We start from the raw sequence: 17,205 nt of genomic DNA on the forward strand, positions 1-17,205 counted from the left end.
TCCTGTGTTTGGACATGTGTGCCACTCCACATGACAGGCAGTGGGTCAGATGTGTTGCCAACTGTGTAATCATGGTACGCATGGCCATGTGACAGGTGGCATGATTCCAGTTGTTAGTCAAGAAGTATTGTACCTTGGCACTCACTACACTTGTCAACATGTTTCAATTTTTCATATGCTTGACTTTGATGTTTTGTTGTGAAGGACAATAATGTGCCTGCATGACAGATGTCTCCCAAGGAAGTGCAAAAGAAAGTACCTTTACACTTTCCGGGGACACGCTGGCACATTTTAAAGAAAGGCACAGTTCGATTACCACTTGTTTTCTGATTATACATATCCATGTTCCCACAGTGTGTTTGCATTTGGGTAAGTCCTTGGTTGTTGCTGATACCAACTTACGAGTGTCAAGTCATCCAGACAACCGTGGTAACATGTATATGTACTTACTGATACCCCATTTCTTCTTTACAGTGGCTCATTTGAATTTGGCTGGTAGCTCATACAATAACTGTGTAAATGTAGTTTTGTGTGCACCTCCTTGTGTGACTTCTGTTATACAGGCACATGTGTGTTCTGTTCACAAAGTGGCACATTCACACATTCTAAACATGTACATTGTGTAAAGTGTTGTGAGTCCCAAGGGATCACAATGTTTTTCGTTTGGGTTTCCAAAGTACTCACAGGTCTCTGAGTGTGGGGACACCTTCAGCATTGAGGTCTGTTATTTGGCCTTGGGTGCACCAATACTGTTTCGTTCACAGTGAACAATAGGTGGCATGCCTTCATAGTCTTGCTGTGCTCAACTGTTCCCAGACAATAGCTTCTCAGTATAATTCGGTGTCATAATCTCCATTGTTTCCAAGTGGCATGGTGGGTCAACCAACTGGGGAGTGCAGGGTTACATATGTGCGGAGTATTCTAGGTGTAACTCATGATGCATTTCCTGATATGCACTGTGACATATTTTGTTTGGACTCATGTGTCAGATGTATACAGGTGATTGATCATTTTCTGTATCTTCACCTTGCCCACAGCATCATCACCGAGGGAGACACCTGCACGGACCTGGAGGAGGGATCCAGCACCACTTGCACCACTGCTGGCGAGTCTGTGGGAGCATGTGGCACGGAGGGCGAGGGGAGTCAGGCGGAGGACCTGTCTAGTGGCAACACTGACTACAACGATGAGGGGTCGAGGCTGAACTCCTCGAGGGGGCGGAGGCTGCTACAACACCTGGCAGTAGCACAACATCTGTCACCGCCCCCTCCATTCCCATCACCGCCCTCCAAGTCGCTCCGGTCCCTTCTGTCCGTGCAAGGCACCACTGTGTCTCCTTTGTGCCAGGCACCGCACCCCCTGCCCCTGTCCCCCCTGCTGCCCTCACGGCAGAGTCTGTGGACATTCTGCGGCAGTTGCAGGTTGGCCAGACATCGATGCTGAATGTCCTCCATGGCCACACCAGACTGATGACACAGATGGTGTCGTACATGGAGGGCATGTCATCAGCGATGTCTGACCAACGGATGTTGCTGAGGTCCATGGACTCTTCACTGACGGCAGCAGTGAGTCTTCTGCAGCGCTTCGTCCCCCCCTACCCCTGCACCATCCACAGTTCCCACTCCCATGCCTGTCCCAAGCACACCCAGACATTCCCAAGCACGCACCCCACCAGACACAGGCAGCACACCACCATGTAAGGGCAAGCGCACACCTCCTCGCACGCACACTCAGGGGGATGAAGGCACACCCACTGAGTCTGGGGCACACAGGCATACACGCAGCCACAGTCCAAGTCCACATGCCGTACTACCCAGTCCCTCCAATGGCACTCCCCTCGGCTCCCCTACCACACAATCTGACAAGGAGGCCTACTTGGCTGTGCTGGGCCTCAGCCCCTCTGGCTCACCAGCCCGCAAACGGGAACGGCACTCCACGGGTAGGGGAGTTGAGTCCCCTCCCTGCCCCCCCTCCCCAAGTAGCGCTGCACCACATCCCTCCGTCCCCCCCCTCCTTTGAGCCTGTGGTTTCTTCGGGTGCAGGGGATACGCTGGACGACCTGGCAGCAGTGTGCAGCGCCGAGCTGACCTCCACCTTTGGTGCTGCCCCACTCCCTGTGGTGGAAGCATCCGTCCCTGCACCCACCACACCTACCCTTACACCTCCTGTCCCTACGGTGCCTGGTCCTTCCCCACATGATGCCCCCGCCCCAGTCGACGAACATGAGGGTTCTAATGTGCACGCAAGCTAGGGGAGACGCATGGCCATGTGTCCTCCCCAAGGACTTCTGATCTGGACTGGCCATGTGCCTTTGTAACTAGTGTCCTTTTATAATTTTGCTTTTAATGCTGAACAAAGCATTTTCTTTTCACTTTGAACACTATTGCATTTCAGGTATTGATGTGGGTGCTGATGCTCCAGGAGTTGGGGTTGTGGTAATGTGTTATGTTTCAGGGAAATGTTGTAGTCTGATGCTCATGGGGTGGACCATGGTATCTGCGTGCCATCACAAGGTCTCTGCAAAGAATCTTTGGTCGTGTATGCTATTTGTGTTTGGAGACATTGTCCCAAGGAGTGTTCCTTCCTCTGTGGCACCTGACATCTTCCCTGCAGGGAGTTGCACAATTGTTGTGCTGACCTCTGTCTACATTTCCTTTGTTGGTAACGGATCCCTTCAACTATGGCCATGCCTGCTCAGCAAAGTCTCCGACTGCATCGTCTGTGCCATCCTTGCTAGTCACTGTATTTGTGTATTGAGTATGTTGTAATGCCTTAATGGCAAAATTCTCAATTTTCCGCACTATGCATGTGTGTTATCCCAGCCTAGCACACAATTGGTACTTGTTCTGCAGGGTATTTGGGCACCTGACTGACAATTGTGGGTATTGTATCTGTGAGAACTCCACCCTATTCCTTCCATGAGAGGCAACATCTTGGTGGCTGTTCCAGCACCTGTACATTCCTATCAGTCCTGGGATGTGCGTGATAGTGTGTGTTCCCTTTGGCTCTCTTAGTTTAGTAGGCATTGACATGACTATACAGTCTTGTGGCATGACCTCTGTGTGTGTATTGTGCTGCATCCGCCAGGGGTGGGTATGCATGTGTCATTTGTCCTCACACCCACATGTGGTGTGTCATGCAGTGTGGGAAAGACATCCATCCTCATGGGAGTGGGACACTGCTGTCAGTGATGTGTTGTTATGGCACTATCAACATAGTCGAACATTAGGGATGCGTACCTTCACCCATGGAGTTGTGGCCATCTGATCATGATGTACACACCCCCATGTCTCTGTCCACTGCTGGTATTCCTCTGCATCCACCCCTCACATGTCTCTGTCCACTGCTGGGAGTGATAGGCACCCACCCCTCACATGTCTCTGTCCATTGCTGGTATTCCTCTGCACCCACCCCTCACATGTCTCTGTCCACTGCTGGTATTACTCTGCACCCACCCCTCACATGTCTCTGTCCACTGCTGGTATTCCTCTGCACCCACCCCTCACATGTCTCTGTCCACTGCTGGGAGTGATAGGCACCCACCCCCATGTCTCTGTCCACTGCTGGGAGTGATAGGCACCCACCCCTCACATGTCTCTGTCCACTGCTGGTATTCCTCTACACCCACCCCTCACATGTCTCTGTCCACTGCTGGGAGTAATAGGCACCCACCCCTCACATGTCCCTGTCCACTGCTGGTATTCCTCTGCACCCACCCCTCACATGTCTCTGCCCACTGCTGGGAGTGATAGGCACCCACCCCCATGTCTCTGTCCACTGCTGGGAGTGATAGGCACCCACCCCTCACATGTCTCTGTCCACTGCTGGTATTCCTCTGCACCCACCCCTCACATGTCTCTGTCCACTGCTGGGAGTGATAGGCACCCACCCCCATGTCTCTGTCCACTGCTGGGAGTGATAGGCACCCACCCCTCACATGTCTCTGTCCACTGCTGGTATTCCTCAGCACCCACCCCTCACATGTCTCTGTCCACTGCTGGGAGTGATAGGCACCCACCCCTCACATGTCTCTGTCCACTGCTGGGAGTGATAGGCACCCACCCCTCACATGTCTCTGTCCACTGGTGGTATTCCTCTGCACCCACCCCTCACATGTCTCTCTCCACTGCTGGGAGTGATGGGCACTCACCCCTCACATTTCTCTGTCCACTGATGGGAGTGATAGGCACCCACCCCCATGTCTCTGTCCACTGATGGGAGTGATAGGCACCCACCACGTACATGTCTCTGTCCACTGCTGGTATTCCTCTGCACCCACCCCTCACATGTCTCTGTCCACTGTTGGTATTCCTCTGCACCCACCCCTCACATGTCTCTGTTCACTGCTGGGAGTGATAGGCACCCACCCCCATGTCTCTGTCCACTGCTGGGAGTGATAGGCACCCACCCCTCACATGTCTCTGTCCACTGCTGGTATTCCTCTGCACCCACCCCTCACATGTCTCTGTCCACTGCTGGTATTCCTCTGCACCCACCCCTCACATGTCTCTGTCCACTGCTGGTATTCCTCTGCACCCACCCCTCACATGTCTCTGTCCACTGCTGGTATTCCTCTGCACCCACCCCTCACATGTCTCTGTCCACTGCTGGGAGTGATAGGCACCCACACCTCACATGTCTTTGTCCACTGCTGGGACTCCTAGGCAGACACCCACCCACCCACCCGCACCCTTGGTGCAGTACACTGCTGTCCTGGCCATGAACACACCCCAATACACTGGTTATATGCTGCACCAGGCCCTAAGCCAACATTTGTGGCATGTGTACGCCTTGTATCACAAATGTACTGGTGCCCTAGGGGTACAGGTGATGCGGTCCGTACCCCCGCAGTCATAGGTTGGGTACGGTCCGTACCACGCGTACCCCTACATCACCACTACAAGTGTGGTACGGGCCGTACCCACGCCCTCAAAGCGTGGGTACGGCCCGTACCACCATTGTAGTAGTGATGTAGGTGTACGTGCCGTACCCATGCCCTCAAAGCGTGGGTACGGCCCATACCACCATTGCAGTGGTGATGTAGGGGTACGCGTGGTACAGGCCATACACACGCTCTGAGGGCGTGGGTACGGCCCGTACCACCATTGTAGTGGTGATGTATGGGTACACGCCGTATCCACGCCCTCAGAGCGTGTGTACGGCCCGTACCGCGCATACCCCTACATCACCACTACAATGGTGGTATGGGCCGTACCCACGCCCTCAGAGCGTGTGTACGGCCCGAACCACGCGTACCCCTACATCACCACTACAATGGTGGTAAGGGCCGTACCCACGCCCTTAGAGCATGTGTACGGCCTGTACCACGCGTACCCCTACATCACCACTACAATGGTGGTACGGGCCGTACCCACGCTTTGATGGTGTGGGTACGGCCCGTACCACCATTGTAGTGGTGATGTAGGGGTACGCGTGGTACGGGCCGTACACACGCTCTGAGGGCGTGGGTACGGCGCGTACCCCTACATCACCACTACAATGGTGGTACGGGCCGTACTCACGCTTTGAGGGCGTGGGTACGCCCGTACCACCATTGTAGTGGTGATGTAGGGGTACGCGCCATACCCACGCCCTCAGAGCGTGTGTATGGCCCGTACCACACGTACCCCTACATCACCACTGCAATGGTGGTACGGGCCGTACTTACACTTTGAGGGCGTGGGTACGCCCGTACCACCATTGTAGTGGGGATGTAGGGGTACGCGCCGTACCCACGCCCTCAGAGCGTTTGTACGGCCCGTACCACCATTGTAGTGGTGATGGGTACATCTACGTGGGGATTGGTGGACACGCCCCCCGAAGTGACCAGACCCTGAAGGTAATGTATGGACAGTATATGGTATTTTTAAAATTAGGTAGAGGTTATGTTTCCTGCCCCTCGCCCCTCGCCCCCCCTTTGCCCCTGGGTGTTGTGCTGACCTTTTGCGGCGTGTGCGGCGGTTTCAGTGCACCAGGTCGTAGGCTAGGAGGGCCAGGATGACACGTAGGATGGGGTCCATGGCTGTCCGTCGCGTACCGCTGCTCCTTCTTCGCGTCGTCCTCAATTTCCCGGGAGTTTTTGGCTGCCGTAAAATATTTGCCGTGCGGAGTGACTTAGGCACAAATCGTACTTGCTGGTCCGTAAAACGCTGCCTGACTCCGTCCGGACGTCACTTACGCGATGTCCCGGATCGGAATTGTGGGTATTTTTTCGCCGCATGTAGTTTTTTACGATTCGTACGGAAAAGGTATTTCTGTACGAATCGTACTTGCTGCTTTGTAAGGAGGATTTCCCGGGTACGAGTCGTATGGAGAATATGCTCCGTATGACCATTCGTACCCGGGTTTTACAGGATCGGAATCTGCACCTTTGTATTTTTTTTTTTTTTTACTTTTTAAGCGTTATTAGCAATTTTTGTTTCTCTGCTATTCAACACTTTCCCTAATGTCGCACACTTTGGTGTGGGAATAGTAATTTTTACCCCTCCGCTATCCAACACTTTCCCTACTTTTGCACTCTTTGGAGTGGGAATAGTAATTTGTTCCCCTCCGCTATCCAACACTTTCCCTACTTTTGCTATCACTGGAGTTGGAATAGTAAATTTAATTATTCCGCTTTCCAAAACTTTCCCTACTGTTGCACTTATTGTACTGGGAACAGTTAGTTTATTATGGAATGTTTTTTATTTTAAATTATGTGTATATATTTATTTTATTTTTATATAATTTTAAAACGTAAAAATTAAATAAAGATAATAGTTAATAAATTATTTTCAAGTAAATCTATGTTTATGTATAAATTATTATGTTTGTGTGTTTTGTATTTTTTAAATTAATTGTTTTTGTTATATTTAGTTAAAATATATATTAAATTATATTATTAAATTAATTTTGTTCAAAATAATATTATTATTTAATATATTTAAGATATATTATTTTATTTTATATATATATATTTAAATTGATATTTTTTACATCTATATTTTTTACCTTGATATTTTTGAGTCAATATTTTTGTACTTACCTGTTAAGGTATGGAAGTTGATATTTTTGTAGTTGATATCTTTTACTCCATATTTTGTAACCCTGGGCGTAGTTCGAGAAGTAGCACTTCGCGAAGCTACGCAAAGTGCAGTTCGCACTACGCGAGCTACGCGTAGCACTTCGCGAACTGCGTAGTACCTTGTTCGCACTGTGCCAGATGTCGTTTTCAATGATTGCACAGTGCGGACAAGCAACCGGCACTGTGCAATCATTGAAAATGGCATCTTGCACAGTGCGAGCTGTAGTTTTCTGCTGCTCGAGTAGATTTTTACTCGAGCAGCAGCTTTCTCAACGCGAACTGGTAGTTTCTCATCGCGAGCGGTCGCGAGCATACGCGACCACTCGCAATGAGAAACCTGACCTCCTCGCGTTGGGAATCTCACCGGGAGGTTTATTTTCCATGCTCGCGATCGCCAACTTGATGTTGCTGATCGCGAACAAGGAAAAAGTCTCGCCGGGATGTCATTTTGCTTGCTCGCGGTCGCCAACTTGACGTTGAGGACCGCGAAAAAGCAAAAAATGACCGCAGCACTACGCAACACTATGCTGCGCGTGTTCGCACTGTGCTACGTGCAGTTTGCGTAGTGCGAAATAGCGCGAACTTCGCAAACTACGCAAGCGTAGCGTAGTGCTTTGCCCAGGCTTAATATTTTGAACAGCTATGTTTATGACATCGATATTCTATCAGGGAACCATTCCTGTGTATAATGGCATCAGAATAAACCCACCTTACTTTGTTTTTTATAATTTGAGGCCTAGGATTTCTCCTTTGCCTCCCAGTTCCACCACCTTCAAACTGTTTTAGCCACATCCAATTCAGCTAGGATTCTTCCAGAAAACCATGATAAGATAAAGTGATGATATTTTAACCACTGACCATTTGAAACAAGTGCAAGATGCCCTATTCAGTATTAAATATTATCTAGACCTATAATAGTCACTGCCACTTTACACTTTATTATGCCTGTGTAGTAATAGCTGTTCATTACCCGGTCATACATTTTGGGTCCAAGGCACAGATGAGTGGCAATGAAGAGAGAGTCGGTATATAAAGGTACCGCCTGCAAGAAAGAGAACTAAGGCTAGACACTAACACTATACAAGTGTAGAGCAACAGCAAAATAACCTCCCTCTCATAAGTGAGTGAAGAGACAGATGACTCAAGAACATCAAGAACTGTCAAAAATTGCCCTTTACTACCTCAAGATGTCTCATGTGGTGTACAGCAAGGAGTGCTGGCTTAACATCTTGAACTACTGAGCAATGAAAGCAGACCTAAATCACACAAAGCAATGGATACAACACAAAAAACAAAGCACTTTGTTAAACGTTTAGCAGGTTTCTGTGGTAGTTTGAGGGGTGTACTTTGTTAATTCATTTTATTTTACTGAGAAATCGCATCAATTCATTTTTAACACTCCTGATTGCATTGCTCTGTAACTGCAGTGTTAGTGTGAAAAGCAGTACTTTGATTTTTAAAAGATAGAAGAAAAATAACTGTAACAATCATCAACTCACATTTAACACAAGTCCAAGGGTGATGACACCAAAAAATGTAATATATGGAACTGACTCACAAACTACACGTTTAAGTAAGTTTACACTTTTGAATAAGTTTACTACTTTTCAGTATTCACAAACTGCACTTTTGTAGTAACTTACATTTTTGTAGTAAATCCAGCACTACACATGGCCAACCTCTGTGACTGCAACGCTATCCCATTGACAATAATGGAGGGGAAAAAACGTACTATAAAAGTGTAAGTTACTACAAAAGTGAAGTTTGTGAAAAACAAAAAGTAGTAAACTTACTGAAAAGTTCAAGATACTACAAAAGTGCAGTTTGTGAATAACACTTTTAGTAAGTTTTATAGTGCTGCAAAACTTACTACAACGTGCGGTTTGTGAATCGGACCCTTTAAATTGGTTTTCATGTGCCTTGCTGTATGACAAAGCCTATAGGACAAGTGTGTGCTGGAACCAGAAGTAACTGAGGAGACACCACAAATAGGATTTTAATTTTGTTAGCAGGAATGACGTCTACAGGACGTCTCTGTAATCTCCATCAGCAACAATAAGAGTTTGTCATACTATGGGTAACCACCAGCTCAAATTAAGCACCGTGTGTAATAATGTTTCTACTGTTAGGTCCCTACAATTTCTTGCCCTAAATATTCTTGCCTCAGTTTAGGTCTACAGACAAAACAGAATTAGCTTTTTCTTGATATTTACTGTCAGGAACTCGCTTGTAATGCATTTCTGAAAGTGCATTCAAATCAGAATGTCTCCTGTAAGAGGAATGTGGCATTTCAGAGCAGTGATGAGATGTAGGAAGAGAGCATGGTAGTTGCAGAGTACGTTTCAATAAAACACATCACTGTAGGGCATTTACTGGGAGGAGGGCCATATTGGTTGACACAAGATTGCTAGTCTTCAGATTTTAGGGTCATTTTAGATTCTTCATTTTAGCGAACCCACGAATACAAACCCTACAGCGTTGCATGATGCTTTACTTCAGTGGTGTAAACTTAGCTCCTGTCGTTTCCCAAAAGCATTTATTTGTATCACTGTCAATGTGGCAATAAAAAAAGGACAGCATGTCCTGAAACATTAATCGTTACAGACAGCTAAATATGCAATAAACACTACTAAAGTTGCCAAATTGCTAAAGTAGCTTTACATTAATCCTGTTTTCTGCTTTGCAGTACATCGATCTGTTTGAGCTACAAAATGGAAACAAAGTTGTTTCTCTTTGTATTTCGTGATCCTCTGGCATTTAAGGCTTGTGAAAATTAACTTGAAAGTATGTTTCTCAAACATTGGGGCATTGTAAAATGGGATAACCACAATGGCACTGACTTATAATAAAGTGCAGAAGTTAAGGGAAGACCATGAAACATTTAATTGGGGGATATGTACATAGGAGAAGCAAGATACCATGGGTGAAGCAGGCATATGGCACGAGGTATTTAGCAAAGTGTCAGGGATTAGCGGGTGTGACCTAGCACAGTCCATTAGGGAACAAAGCGGCTCCTCCACTAAGGCGGAGGAACGTCACCCTACTGCTCGTTAAGCAATGCAAAAAATGATAACAACACAATGTTATTATCATTTTATTTTTCAGTGCGGACTCAAAGCTAGTTTAAGGCTGGGTGGGGCTGGGCTGGCCTGGCCAGAGCAGAGGGGGAGTCTTTAAGTGTACATGACGGTTTCGCCGGCCCTCTTGGCTGGCCAAACCGTCAGTGCTGGCGGTGTGGAAAAAAACTATTTTCTGCCCGCGAGCAGCGGCCCTCACGTCCGCCATATTTCTATGGCCAAACATAGGCCATTTCCCGACCACCGCGGTGCGACGTGCACCGCCATCAAAGTGCGCCAAGCCACCGCGGCGGTGGGAGCCAATGGAGACTCTCCGCCGTGCGGAATGACGTCTGCCCCGCTCCACAAATTAGGATGACTCAAACAAGCAGATGCACCCCAGCGGAGACACCGCCCAACCAGAGATGGCGGAAGCTCGACAGCGGAGCGCGAAACCAGAGTCCCGGTTATGACCGCCATGGACCCAGCTCTACACGTCTTTCCGGTGCTGTATCTGCTACATCGCCATGAACTCATGGACCGCCGCAGACGCCGCCGCAGGTGCGCAACAACACAAACACAACACACAACACACAGGGTCCGAATCCACATCAGACACCCTAGGGGTGACAGGGACACATCCACAAGAGCACCCACACATCACCCACCTGCCACCAAGTCACCCCTCTGCATCCTGGACACACAGCTACCGCCACCATGCAGCAATGTCCCGGTCACTTCAGTGATGCGGCGAACACAAGGAAATACATGTGCACAATGCAGAAGGCAGGGCCAGTGCCAGGCATGGGCAGATCACAAAGACCACAGGGCCACACCCCCTCCCACCACACACTAGCACACCCCATGATCCACCCCATAATCCAGGGACTAATCATTAGTCGCTTGGATTATGGCAATGCTCTTTTCGCCTCCATCAATGAGAACCTCCTAAATAAATTACAGGTTCTTCAGAATACAGTAGCCAGAATGGCCCTCGATCTACCCGCCCGCACCTCCTCTGCCCCCTGTCTGAAGACGCTTCACTGGCTCCCCATTAAAAAACGTATTAAGTTTAAAATGTGCTGCCTAGTCCATAAAACCCTGAACGGCAACGGTCCTGCCTACCTAGCAAAAAAACTGACGAACTACCGCCCTGCTAGAACACTTAGATCGTCCAGTCTTCACCTCCTAGCGGTCCCCAAAGTACGAACCGTCAGAAATGGAGATAGATCCTTCTCCAAAATTGCCCCAGAAAGCTGGAATACTCTACCTTTGCACATAAAACTTGAACCCAGCCATCAGATATTCCGCAAACTTTTAAAGACATGGCTATTTTAACTCTGCTTGTCTCCTACCTTACCATCTGAACATCTGTCGGCGCTATGAGACCTTTGGGTGATATGCGCGCCTTACAAAAACCAATACATAGACATAGACATAGACATAGACATGAAGACACATGCCATGTGCCCCTCCTGTGCACCCCATGCACAACAACAAGCCAGGTCAATGCACACCATGCACCACACAACAAACAATCATGGAGACAGACACTGCAGGAGTGGCTGCACAGGAACACACAGCACAGTAGCACAGGGCCAGGGAAACACATATACCACCACGACACCACACTCAGGGAAACAAAAATGAGGACAAGCAACAAATGAACACATACACGGAATTAACATCCAAATGGACACACAGCCTGCACAGTCACACAGACATACCACAGACTGACAAACACACACATACACACCCCACATGCCAACAGCAATGGAGCACAACAAATAGGGAAACCAAAGTGGGCTGCACACAAGTGGAAGGCCATGGAGACACACAACAAGCATGTGTACATCACATCAACACAAGGAACTGAGAAAAACACCCTCACACCATCAAAGCACACATGGCTGGCACAGTGAGTGAACTCAAAACAACAGACAGCTCAGTGCAACAGCACAGGGAGACAGCAAGGCAAACCACATATAGGCACAAGGATTTAAGGATGGCCCTGAAGTCAAACTGTGAACAGCCACACATCCATACAACTACTTCACAGGAGTACACCAGCAGCACTACACACAGGGCCCATCTACACACCTCAGGACTGACAAACACCAGTAGGAATCTACACACATCCCCCCTCACACCAGTAGCACACAAAACCAGTGCCAAACACACTGAAGGCTGGCTATACTTGCCAGTCAATACACACACAAACAACCACACACCCTGGGGTCATCCACAAACATCACACACACACACACAGGGATGCCACCACAAATGTCGAAACAAATACAACAGACAAACACATAACCCAACAGAAACACACACAGAGCCACAACAACAACAGACATGCCCTGTGCAGCTAAACTGGGGAAAGGCAATGGGAGCACAGACACAACAGGAGTGCACAACCTCATCTCTCAGGAACAATGCACAGACAACATACCACAACACACACAAGAAGTGCACCATCACAGAACAACACAGCCACAGCAAACAAACAATAGATGCACAGGCAGAACAATCACATAGCAAACACAGCAGGACATAAGGGGATGCACACCAGGCAATCACAAGGCAACATACACACACAGCACTGCATGCACAACAAGCTGTGTGTGCACACCAAGCATACCAGCCACACACAGACATCAGTGACAGAACAGCAACCCACACAACACCATACAGCACAAAGACAACAGCACACCCAGGAAGTGAAGCAATAACACAGCCAACACACATACATCCAACACAACACCCAACAGATGCACAAGTCTGGGACACAAAGGTGGACACAACTTGACGAGAGGACTGGGCAGCACACACAGTTGAAATGCATAGGAGCAACCATGACTGACAAACAGCACCAAAACATCACACATGACCCATTGGGGAAATACCCTGAGTGACACATTGACCCTGGCCAAAGAATTGCACCACAAAGCACAGTGTCACAAGTGAACTCATGGGGAGGCACACACACACATATATACCAAGGGGACAGCTGACAGAAGTGTACTGCATACCAGTAGGGGACATGGCAGGAGTGTACCATACACAAAGTGAGGGAGTGCAGACCCACAATGGGTAGGCAGCTGAAGCACAGATAGGGGATGGAATGACAACACACACAACATGCCACACTGGCGGCAAGAAGGCACCATGTGACAGCAATGCATGAGAAAAAACAACCACAATGGCAGTGTGGCAGTGTGGAGCAGCAGGTCTGCACAGTCTCCACAAACAGCAACAAGACACATGGATGTGCAACAAAACACATCACTGACTTGCCAGTAGCACTCTCTGCATACTCACAAGTGACAAAAACAACAAGTAGGAGTCAGACCGAACTGCAAGGACACACCAACACACTGCACAGTGAACAACATACAACTCAATCAATCAATCAGTATATTTGTAGAGCGCGCTACTCACCCGTGAGGGTCTCAAGGCGCTGGAGGGGAGGGGGGGGGGGGTCTGCTGCTACTGCTTGAAAAGCCAAGTCTTGAGGTGTTTCCTGAAGGTGAGGTGGTCCTGGGTCAGTCGAAGGTGGGCTGGGAGGGAGTTCCACATCTTGGCAGCCAGGTAGGAGAAAGACCTTCCTCCGGTGGTGGTTTTGCGAATCCGTGGGATGGTGGCAAGGGCGAGGCTGGCGGAGTGGAGCGGGTGGGTAGGTGTGTAGAAAGTGAGGCGGTTGTTGAGGTATTCGGGGCCCATGTTGTGGAGGGCTTTGTGTGCGTGGATGAGGAGCCTGAACATGATCCTCTTGTTGACGGGGAGCCAGTGCAGGTCTCTCAGGTGGGCGGAGATGTGGCGGGGAATGTCAAGGATGAGTCGTGCGGATGCGTTCTGTATGCGCTGGAGTCTTTTCTGAAGTTTGGCCGTGGTTCCAGCGTAGAGGGCGTTCCCGTAGTCTAGTCGGCTGGTGACGAGGGCCTGGGTGACCGCCTTTCTGGTTCTGGTGGGGATCCATCGGAAGATCTTACAGAGCATGCGCAGGGTGTTGAAGCATGTGGATGAGAGGGCGTTGACTTGCTTGGTCATCGTGAGGGAGGAGTCCAGGATAAATCCCAGGTTGCGTGCGTGGTCCGTGGGTGTCGGTGCAGTGCCCAGCTCAGTGGGCCACCAGGAGTCGTCCCATGCGGAAGGGGAAGGTCCTAGGATGAGGACTTCTGTTTTGTCTGAGTTCAGTTTCAGACGGCTGAGTTTCATCCATTCTGCGATGTCTCTCATACCTTCCTGGAAGCTGGCTCTGGCGGGGTCTTTGGTGAGGGAGAGTATCAGCTGGATGTTGTCAGCGTAGGAGATGATGTTGAGGTTGTGTTTGCGTGCGATGGTGGCGAGGGGGCTCATGTAGATATTGAAGAGGGTGGGGCTGAGCGAGGATCCCTGGGAAACGCCGCAGATGATCTTGGTGGCTCTCTGGGTTCTGTCGGAGAGGAACGAGGTGATCCAGTCCAGGGCCTTTCCTTGGATCCCAGCGTTGTGGAGGCGGATTATTAGGGTGCGGTGGCAGATGGTGTCGAAAGCTGCCGAGAGGTCTAGGAGGATGAGCGCTGTAGTTTCCCCGTTGTCGAGCCGGGTCCTGATGTCGTCGGTGGCTGCGATGAGGGCGGTCTCGGTGCTGTGGTTGGCTCGGAATCCGGACTGGGATGGGTCGAGGGAGCCGTTAGCCTCGAGGAAAGCAGTCAGCTGTTTATTGACGGTCTTCTCGATGACTTTTGCCGGGAAGAAGAGAGATGGGGGCGGAAGTTCTTGAGGTCTTTCGGGTCCGCTGTGGGTTTCTTCAGTAGGGCTTTGATTTCTACGTGCTTCCAGCTCTCTGGGAAGGTGGCGGATGTGAAGGAGTTGTTTATGACGTTCTGGAGTTGGGGTGCGATGATGGCGTCGGCATGGTTGAAGATGTGGTGAGGGCATGGGTTGGAGGGAGAGCCGGAGTGGATGGTGTTCATCACGTGGGTGGTGTCTTCAGTGCTAGTGGGCGTCCAAGCGTTGAGGGTGGTGGTAGGGGGTGTAGGTTCAGTGGCTGGAGGCGCGGTCTGGGCGTTGAAGCTGTCGTGTATGTCGGCGATCTTGCGGTGGAAGAAAGTGGCGAGGGAGTTGCAGAGGCCTTGTGATGGTGTGATGTCGTTGCTGCTGGTGTTGGGGTTGGAGAGCTCTTTTACGATGCTGAAGAGTTCCTTGCTGTTGTGAGTGATGTTGTCCAGCCGTTCTTTGAACAAAGTTTTTTTGGTGGTGCGGATCAGCTGGTGGTGTATGCGTGTGGCGTTCTTGAGGGCTGTCAGGTTTTCTGTTGTCTGTTCGAGGCGCCAGGCTATCTCCAGGGTACGACAGGATCTCTTTGACTCCTTGAGGTCTTCGGTGAACCATGTGGCTTTCCTGTTGCTGGGCCTGACTGGAGGGGTTCTCAGAGGTGCAAGGGCGTTGGCGCAGTAGGTGATCCACTGTGTGAAGTTGTGGGTTGCGGCGTTGGTGTCAGTCGTGGCGGAGGGAGGGTTCTGGTTCAGTGCTGTGGATAGCTGGTCGGTGGTTACTTTGCTCCAGCATCTGCGGGGGATCTGTTGCGGGCAGTGGTGGGATGTTGTTTTCTTGAAGGTGAAATGGATACAGCTGTGGTCGGTCCAGTGTAGTCCGGAGGAGTGGCTGAAGGTGACGTGGATGCTGGTGGAGAAGATGGGGTCGAGCGTGTGGGTGGGGGTGTTCACAAGTTGCTTGAGTCCGAGGATGGCGAGGTTGTCGAGCAGGCTAGTGGTGTTGCTGTCGTTGTTGTTCTCTAGGTGGAAGTTCAGGTCTCCTAGGAGGATGTAGTCTGGCGACGCGAGAGCGCGCGGGCTGATGAAGTCGGCGATGGTTTCACTGAATTGTGTGCATGGGCCCGGGGGTCTGTAGATGAGGGTTCCTCTGAGGGTGGTCTTGGGGTTGGTGTGGATCTTGAAGTGTAGGTGTTCGGCGGCGTTGAGGGTGTCATCGGAATTGGTTGTGATGCTGATGGTGTTCCTATAGATTATGGCGATTCCTCCTCCGGTTTGGTTGGCGCGGTCCTTCCGGGTGGATTTTGTAGCCGTCCGGGATGGCTATGGCGATGTCGGGGGCTGAGGAGGCGTTCATCCAGGTTTCCGTGAGGAAGGCGATGTCCGGTGCTGTAGTGTCGAGGAGGTCCCAAAGTTCGACGGCATGTTTGTGGACGGAGCAGGTGTTGAGCAGGATGCACTTGAGGTGGCTGTTGATGTTGTTGTTGCCTGGTCCAGGGGGAGGGGTGCGGATGTGGAGGCAGGTGAATTTGCAGGCTTGGCAGGTGAAGGGCCCATGGGTGCGCTTCGGGGTGGCCTGGTGGCAAGCGGGAGGTCGGCCGGTGTTGAGTGCATTGAGGGCGGTGGTGTTGTATTTCAGTCGGGGTTCCTGGCATCAGCTAGGACCAGGGGTTCTGATGCTGGGCGCGGTCCAGGCGCGGACGGGCGCAGACGGGCTTGCCTTAGGCGCGCCTTAGGCACACCAGCGGCACGCCCGCTGCGCGCGGCCACTGCGTGGCCTCCATATGAGGGGTAGAGGGAGGGAGGAGCAGCAGGGAGGTGGGAGCGGGGCGGCCAATGGGAGGCAAGGGGGCGGGCCCACAGGGACGCAGCAGCGGGAACAGCGGGGGAAACAGACTGACGGCGAGGGAACAGTAACTGGCACAAAAGAAGATAAAAATGGGCACAGAAGGCAAGCAGGGGCACAAAAGGAAGAAGTGGTACAGAAGGCAACCAGGGGCACAAGGGGAGAGATGGTACAGAAGGCAAAATGGGGCACAGGTTACGAAGGCACAGAAGGCAAAAGGACGGAAAAAAGTACTGCAACAAGGTGCTTACTGAAAGCAGAGGGCTGACACAGGCAGGAGAGGCAGCTGAACACAGGACACACAGGTGCTGCGTGGCGGTGAGGGGAGCGACCTGCCTGGAGACAAAAACAACAAGTAGGAGTCAGACCGAACTGCAAGGGCACACCAACACACTGCACAGTGCACAACATACAACTCACACATGGGCAAACAACCACATCCACATGGATGAACAATCAAAACAACAGGCACACAACTCCTGG

This window comes from Triturus cristatus, chromosome 9 (assembly GCF_964204655.1).
Source record: "Triturus cristatus chromosome 9, aTriCri1.1, whole genome shotgun sequence".
NCBI classification, from domain to species: domain Eukaryota; kingdom Metazoa; phylum Chordata; class Amphibia; order Caudata; family Salamandridae; genus Triturus; species Triturus cristatus.